Genomic DNA, 7991 nt, shown 5'->3' on the forward strand with positions numbered 1-7991 from the left:
CACACACACACACACACACACACACACACACACACACACACAAGGCTCCGGCATATTTGCTGGCTTTGGGTACAGGTGAACAGTCCCCTTCACTGAAGGAGGCCCAAGCTATGGAGGAGTAGAGGTTGGGTGGGCCAGTATGAGTGGCCTGGGCCCTGCCCTACAGACTCTCAGCTCTCTTTCAGGCAGGGGGCCTGGGTGTATGGTGAGCTTTGGTGCCCTCTGCTGACCATACTTCTGCCTGCAGCTCTGTGTGTGTGTGTGTGTGTGAGTGTGTATGTGTATGTGTGTGTGTGTGTGTGTGTGAGATAGGGAAAATCACAAGGGAGAGGGGATGAAGGGAGGAGAGCAGGGCCCATCCTGTCCAGAGCCATCATGATGGAGCGTCTGTTCTGAGTGACTGAGCCAACTGGTGTCCACTGCACAATGGATCGCTTGTTTGACATGTGCAGAACCCCTCCCCCCCATTTAGGTTGGGGAAGTACAGAAGGAGAAACTGGCTTTATTTGCCCTCTGCATCCTCAGGACTGAGCTCCCAGAGAAGCTAAGAAGACAAGTACGACGCAATAGAAGGAAACAAAACAAAACAGAACAATCCACACACCAGCCCCCCCCCACACACACTCACCATTAGAAAACAACCACAGGAAAGCTCACAGCTCCCCACTTTCCCAGGAACTTGCTAGAGAACATGGTGGAATCCAGGGCTGCAAAAGTTATCTACCGCTGTGTAACAAGTCTCCCCCCACCCCCCCCGGCCCCAACTCAGTGGTTTACCACCACAGCTCCAGTGAAGGGGGTGTCCAGGGCGGTGGGACTGTGTCTCAGACTCAGATGTGGCCAGGACTGAGGTGTATTGTTATTGTCCGAGGCCCTCCTGGGGCGAAGTGGCCTCCAGCCTTCGCTGCAGGGTTGTTGTTACATTATTTGGACTTTGCCAGAAAACCACGCAGCCATCCAGGTGCAGAGAACAAAGAAAAGGTTTATTGCGGGGAAAGGGGGCTGGCAAGACCCCTTCTCACAAGGGAGAAGTTTGAAGAAGCACCGTCTATTGTCTGGGATGATCTATATAACCTAGGAGGTCTAGGAGGGGCTAGAAGGGGCTAGGAGGCGGAGACCCTGGTGTGGACGTGTGGGCCAGGGGCTTCATCATGGCGGACTAGGATTGATGGCTGCTGTCCAAGTAGTAGATAAGAGTCCTGCAGCTGCCCAGAGCTGAAGGTCACTCTAAGGGGCTCTTGTTGTCTCATATGATGGTGGCTGCCCCAGAGGAGTGCCATCCCAAGGTATAGGGGGTTGGAGGCTGATGATTTACTGCCTTTACTGCATGGACTTGGTGTTGCCTAGGAAGGGAGCGTGCTAAGCTGTGGAGAGGGGAAGGGAGTTCTTTGGGCTACCGGTGCAGGGTTCCCGTTCCCTGGTTGAGGGCTGGGGGCTCAGGCCCTCGTGGGGTATTGGTGGGAGGCCACTAGTTTTTGCATTTTTGCCACAGGGAGTTTGACAAGAAGGTAGCTGGTTTCATTCAGAGCAGTGGCAAGAGTGAGGGGGAGAGACAGAAGCAGGCCCGGCAGACAGAGAGCCAGCCTTTGTACCTCATCTCTGAATCAACCACAAGGGGAAGGCCGGCTTGGGAGTGGCATCCAGAAGGTTCCTTCAGTGCCATTGCAGACACCATGGCTAGACCAAGCACAAACGTTCACCTGTGGGATAAAATAAGAACTGAGCCAGGCTCTGGTGGCTCACACCTGTCATGTTAGCTACTCAGGAGGCTGAGATCTGAGGATCGTGGTTCAAAGCCAGCCCAGGAAGGAAAGCCTGTGTGATTTTATGTATGTATGTATGTATTTATTTATTTATTTATTTTCTTTTGGCAATTGTGGGGCTTGAACACAGGGCTAAGGCACTGTCCCTGAGCTCTTTTGTTCAAGGCTAGTGCTCTACCACTTTGAGCCAAAGTACTACTTCCAGCTTTCTGATGGTTCATTGGAGATAAGAGTCTCATGGACTCTCCTGCCTGGGCTGGATTTGAACCTTGATCTTCAGATCTCAGCCTCCTGAGTAGCTAGGATGACAGGCATGAGCCACCAGTGCCAGGCCAATTCTATTTTTTCTTACCAGGTGTGCTTTCCCTAGGGCCCCAGAGGAATTGGGCTGAGCAGGTGTAAGGGCTCAGGGCCCAGTCCCACTGACTCTTATTTAGCCACAGAGCCCAGGGACGGGCTCACCCCACTCCACGAGGACTTTGCTTCCACCCTTTCAAGGTCTGAAAATGTCCTCATGAGGGCACAGGAAAGAAATGCTGTGCAGCAAAGCTGTCTACCACGCGAAGGCCCGCCCCCTCCACAGGTCCATTTCTGCAGGCCTGAGCGCAGCAGGACATCTGATTCAGGCTGGGGTGTGTGTGGTGATCAAGGTTCTCAAAGGACACCCCCAAGAGGGCTTGGTCTCCCCTTTGTCTGGAGGAAGTGGATCAAGGCAATCCAGCTGCCACCGGAAGTGTCCTTCAGTGATTATTACACCAGCCATAAAACAACACATGCCACAGGACCGTGTGTGTGTGTGTGTGTGTGTGTGTGTGTGTGTGTGTGTGTGTGTGTGTGTGTGTGTGTGTGTGTGTGTGTGTGTGTGTGTAGGCGTGCTTCCCAGTTTAGGGGTTTGAACACAGGGCCTCATGCTGTGTCTTGGCTTTTTCCACTCAAGGCTGAGGCCCTACCACTGGAGCCATAGCTCCACTGATTGCTTTTAAACTATATATATTTTTTATTGTAAAGATACTGTACAGAGGGGTTACAGTTTCATGAGCATTTTACCCCCTCCTTTGTTTTTTCCCTATCATCCCTTCCCTTCCCCACTTCCCCAACTCCTCCCACCCCAAGTTGTAAAGTTCTTTTTCAAAGCAGTGTCACAACGGGTTAACCTGTATCCTTGTTTCAGCATTTTGTTATTTCCCTTCCCCTCTCCAAATTAGAAAAATGTATATACAAGATGCAGGGCACCGGAATCAAATACAGTAAAATACAGGGGTTATACCATGGGGGAAGAATATACAAAAGACACAAAAAAAATCACATATGGGCTGGGAAGGTGGCTCAGTGGTAAAGTGCTTGCCTTGAACGCATGAGGCCCTGGGTTCGATTCCTGAGCACCACATAAACAGCTCTGTGGCTCAAGTGGTAGAGTGCTAGTCTTGAGCTAAAGAGCTCAGGGACAGCGCCCAGGCCCAGAGTTCAAGATTCACAACCGACAAAAAAAAAAAAAAAATCACATACTCCATTAAAAACAACAGGGACACTGATTAAAAAAACCTCTTGTGTCCCTATCTTGGGGTTCATTTCACTTCATCTTATATGGTCCACTGATTGCTTTTTAAGTGAGCAGGGGAAAGGACCCAGAATAGGGGTATACTTTAGCTTACAGAATGAATTGTTAGGTTTCTCTCTCTCTCTCTTATTCTGTATTGCCAATTTCTTATCATTAATCATTTCTTTTGCAATCTGAAATGAGTTGTTTTTTTTTTAACTGAAAGGAGTCGGGTGCTGGTGGCTCATGCCTGTAATCCCAGCTACTTAAAAGGCTGAGATCTGAAGCTCATAGTTCCATGCTAGCCCAGGCAGGAAGATCCATGAGAGTCTTACCTCAAGTGGTAGAGCGCCAGCCTTGAGTGAAAAAGCTCTGGGGATGGGGCCCAGGCCCTGCTGCTTGGTTCTGCGGGGCTGATCTCTCTCTGGGTTGGGAGAGATCACACAGTTACCTCCATTCCTGTCCCCCACCCACTTTGACATACGAGGCCCAACCACCCACAGTCCCCAGCTCACAGGCAGCAGGTGGGTGCACGTCAGGTCTACAGGCTCAGGGCCAGGATGGTCCCCACAGGCCCCCAACTAAAGGAGAAAGTCAGAGGGGAGTCGCTGCCAGGTGGAGGCCCAGAGGCCTCCCTGCCCCCATGGGGTACCCTCCCCACTCCTTTGCACAGGGGGCCAGTCTTGGGAGACCTGGGAGGAAAGATGGGGGGGTGGGGGGAGGTAACCAGAGCCATCAGCTTCCCCTAGGTCCTGGGTGGGTGTGGAGGTCTTCACCTCCTCTCTCCATTCCCAGCCTCCAGCCCTGACAGGAGACCCTTCCAGATCAAAGGGCCTGGGGGGAGGGAAGGGGGGCCCTCCATGGCTGCCTGCCCCTCCCCCCACCGGATGTGGCTGCGGGAGGGGCGGGCGCAGGGCCCAGCTGGCAGTGGTCACTCGGTGGTCCTCTTCTTGTCGAGCCAGCGCTTTCCGTGCCAGTCCACCCGCCGGCCTCCTCCTCAGCCCTGCCTCCCGCCTCCTTCCCAGAGGCCGCATTCATTCCAAGCCCAAGTCAGCATTCATTCCCATGGCGGTCCATCCTCAGCTGCCCCGCCCAGGTGGCCCAGACCTGTCTCAGCAGCAGGACACCCAGCGAGGGGTGGGGGTCTTTCCTGTGTCCCTTCCACAGAGCTTTGGGAAATCCTGACCCACGGTTGGCTTTCTGATCCTTGATGAAGCAGAGGGCGTCCCACAGATGCTGTCTAGTGCCCACAACTCCCACGGGTTTCCCAGAATTCCAAGTTCCACAGAGTCACAGGAGGCTGGCTGGCTGCTCCACAGGAGACCACAGAGCCAGCACACAGTAGGGACTTTCAACAGAGCCCTGTACTAAGCCAGGCACCAGTGGCTCAGGCCTGTCATCCTAGCCACTCAGGAGGAGGCTGAGATCCAAGGATCATGGTTCAAGGCCAGACTGGGAAGACAAAAATGTAAGCGACTCTTATTTCCAAACGCAGGAAGTGGAGACGTGGCTCAAGTGGTACAGCACTAACATAAACAGTTCAGAGACAGCATCCAGGCCCTGAGTCCAAGAGCTAGGACTGGACACACTGGCACACAGACACACACAGATATACATAGACACACACATGCACACACACACACACACACACACACAGAGGATTCTTGTAACCAAACTGGTCTGCCTGTGTCACCAGCGCTGCAAGGGTCTCCTGAGATTAGGTCCTCCCGCCAGGAACTGGCAACAAGCCTGAACCACATGCTTAAGTCTGAAAAATGTGGAAGGGAGTCCCAGTCTGTAGAAAGAGCTGGAAAGGAGCCCGGGGAGCCCAAGCCCTCATTTGACCCACGCTCTGTACCCTCCACTGCCTGCTCAGGTCCCATCTAGGAGTGGCAGGGTAGCTCCTGGCGGGCAAGGCCCCCTCTGAACGTGGAGGGGCAGAGGCAAGCAACCCTCCTGGGCTCTCAGAGTTGCTGGAAGCCACAGCTGGGTCACCAGGAGAGAGGAGGGGAGAAGAAGGCAAAAGACAGGAAAAGATGGAGAAAATAAAGACAAAAACAGAAAAGGAGGCGGGTGCTGACGGCTCAGGCTTATCATCCCAGCTACTCAGGAGGCTGAGATCTGAGGACTAAGGTTCAAAACCAGCCTAGGCATGAAAGACCCTGAGATTCTTTTGTTGTTGTTAGTCATGGGCTTGAACGCTGGTCCTGGGTGCCGTCTCTGAGCTCTTCAGCTCAAGGCAAGGGCTCTACCACTTGAGCCACAGCACCACTTCAAGTTTTCTGGTGGCTCATTAGAGTTAAGAGTCTCATGGACTTTCCTGCCCAGGCTGGCTTTGAACGGTGATCCTCAGATCTCAGCCTCCAGAGTAGTTAGGATGACAGGCGTGAGCCACCAGCACCCATGAGATTCTTATTGCCAGTGAACTAGCAAAAAGTTGTAAGTGGGGCTGTGGCCCAAGTGGTAGAGTGCCAGCTTTGAGCAAAAGAAAAAGGCAAGTGAGTGTGAAGCCCTGAGTTCAAATCCCAGTAGCACGCGTGCACGTGCGCGTGTGTGTGTGTGCGCACACACACACACACACACACACACACATACACACAATGGGAAAACTGGATGGGGACATGGCTCAAGTGGTAATGACTACCTCACAAGCATAAGACTCCAAGTTCAAATCTCACTACCACTCACACAACAGCAAAAAGGAACAGGGGAAAAAAACAACAACGGGGTGAGGGGCATACCCTTCAAAGAGATTAAACCCCCTCCTTTCTCTCAAATCAAGAGGAAAGGAAGAAAACAGTGACCACATGTCTGGCGCCATTCTGGAAGCTTCATAATCCCCTGGCTTCATTTCCCCAGAATCGGCCACAAGAAAGGGAGTACTTCCCACCCCCACTTCAGAGACTGGACCCTCAAGTTTCCAGGGGCAATACAGCTCTCTTGGGGAGTGGCCCCTGGCTCAAGGCATCTTGTGGACCCCAGAGCTCTGGCTTGCTCAGGGAGACTTGCCCCCCCCCCCGGCCGGGGGACTCTGTTCAGAGTTTATTCAGAGTCTAACAGGAAACGACTCTTTTGACTCACTCGGATTCGACCTTATTAAGAAAAAGAAAAAAAGGAGCCCGAGCCAGCTCCGGGTAGGGTTTCACGCCAAGAGCTGGCTCAGAGCAGAGCAGCAGGGAGTGGGGGGGGGAGATTGCTGGTGCCCTGATCTCCCCCCACCCCCAAATCCTGAAACAGCGGTGGAGCTGGAGGAGACTCTCCTCTTCTCTTCTCCACATTTGGGTAAAGGGTTCTCAGTCCTCACAGCCATCCTGTCCTTCTTTCTCCTCCTTTTCCTCCTCCTCCATACCCAGGGGGGCCCCCAGGCCTGTTTCTACTCCTCTGTTGCCCATGTGGCTGGCAAAGGGGCCCTCCAGGACCCCAGGGATGCTGAGCAGCTGAGGCCAACTGTGCAGGGGGCAGGCGGAAGAGAAGCCAGACTTCACCCTGTGGGGGTTCCAGTCCTCACTTCCCAGCGGGACTCCGGGAGCCAAGCCCGGGCATCTGGTACAATGTCCTGGGCCAAATCAGTCACTCCTTGTGAGAAACTGAGATCAGACCCCACCCTGGGAGCGAAGGTGCCAGGACGGTGTAGGAACCCCCACTCTCCCCCACATCCCTGGCTGGATTATGAGAATCAAATGCCTCACGTCCTGAATAAAGCCAAAAGTCTTGACAAACAGGGGCAGAGGCAAATAAAAGCAGCCTAGCCAGGCTGGCCGGTGGGAAGGGGGTATGTCTCCATTCCCCCCCCCCAGGAGTGTTCCTATAGCTACCTGCTCCAAGGTGGCCTCCAGTAGCTCCCCAAACCCAAGGAGAACCCATGAGAGACCAAGTAAAAGACAGGTTTTTGTTTTTGTATTTTTCGGTTGCGGGGCTTGAATTCATGGTCTGGATGCTGTCCCTGAGCTCTTTTGCTCAAGGTTAGTGCTCTACCACTTTGAGCCACAGCACCACTTCCAGCTTTTCTGATGGTTCATGGGAGATAAGAGTCTCAAGGACTTTCTGTGGCATCAAACCAAGATCCTCAGATCTCAGCCTCCTGAGTAGCTAGGATTACAGGCGTGAACCATGGGTGCCCTGCTCGGACAGGTTCTTTTTACACTGTTTATTGGCTAAAAAAGGAGGAAATTTCTGCCTAACTCAGGCCTGTAATCCTAGCTACTCAAGAAGCTGAGATCTGAGGATCACAGTTTGAAGACAGCTCAAGCAGGAAAGTCCATGAGACTCTTATCTCCAATGAACCAGCAAAAGATTAGAAGTGGAGCTGTGGCTCAAGTGATAGAGCACCAGCCTTGTGGAAAGTCAGTGAAAGTGTGAATTCAAGGGAGGGAGAGGGAAGGGAGGAGGGGAGGAAGGGGAGGAGAAAGGAGGGGTGTGGATTTCTGGTCTCCAGACCACCCAGGAACAAAGATGGGAAAGGTAACCCAGGAGACACCAGCATTCAGTGTGGATTGTGGATTTCCTAGACACCAAAGAAAGAACCTGAACTTCAAGAACCTCTTCCCACCCCTGCCACCCTCAGAAAGAATAGCCAATCTTTTTTTTTTTTTTTGTCGGCCGTGGGGCTTGAACTCTGGGCCTGGGCACTGTCCCTCAGCTCTTCAGCTCAAGGCGAGCGCTCTACCACTTGAGCTACAGCTCCACTTCCG

General features: G+C 53.0%; 1 protein-coding gene across 1 annotated transcript in view; it reads left to right on the plus strand.

Moving 5' to 3' along the window:
- The window catches only part of Loxl1 (lysyl oxidase-like 1), a gene marked incomplete at its 5' end in the record, with an annotated part of 26263 nt that overhangs the window by 645 nt on the left and 17627 nt on the right, over nucleotides 1-7991 (plus strand). The window lies entirely within an intron of this gene.

The sequence above is a fragment of the Dipodomys ordii genome, unplaced genomic scaffold (genome assembly GCF_000151885.1).
Source record: "Dipodomys ordii isolate 6190 unplaced genomic scaffold, Dord_2.0 Scaffold15, whole genome shotgun sequence".
In the NCBI taxonomy this organism is placed as follows: Eukaryota; Metazoa; Chordata; class Mammalia; order Rodentia; family Heteromyidae; genus Dipodomys; species Dipodomys ordii.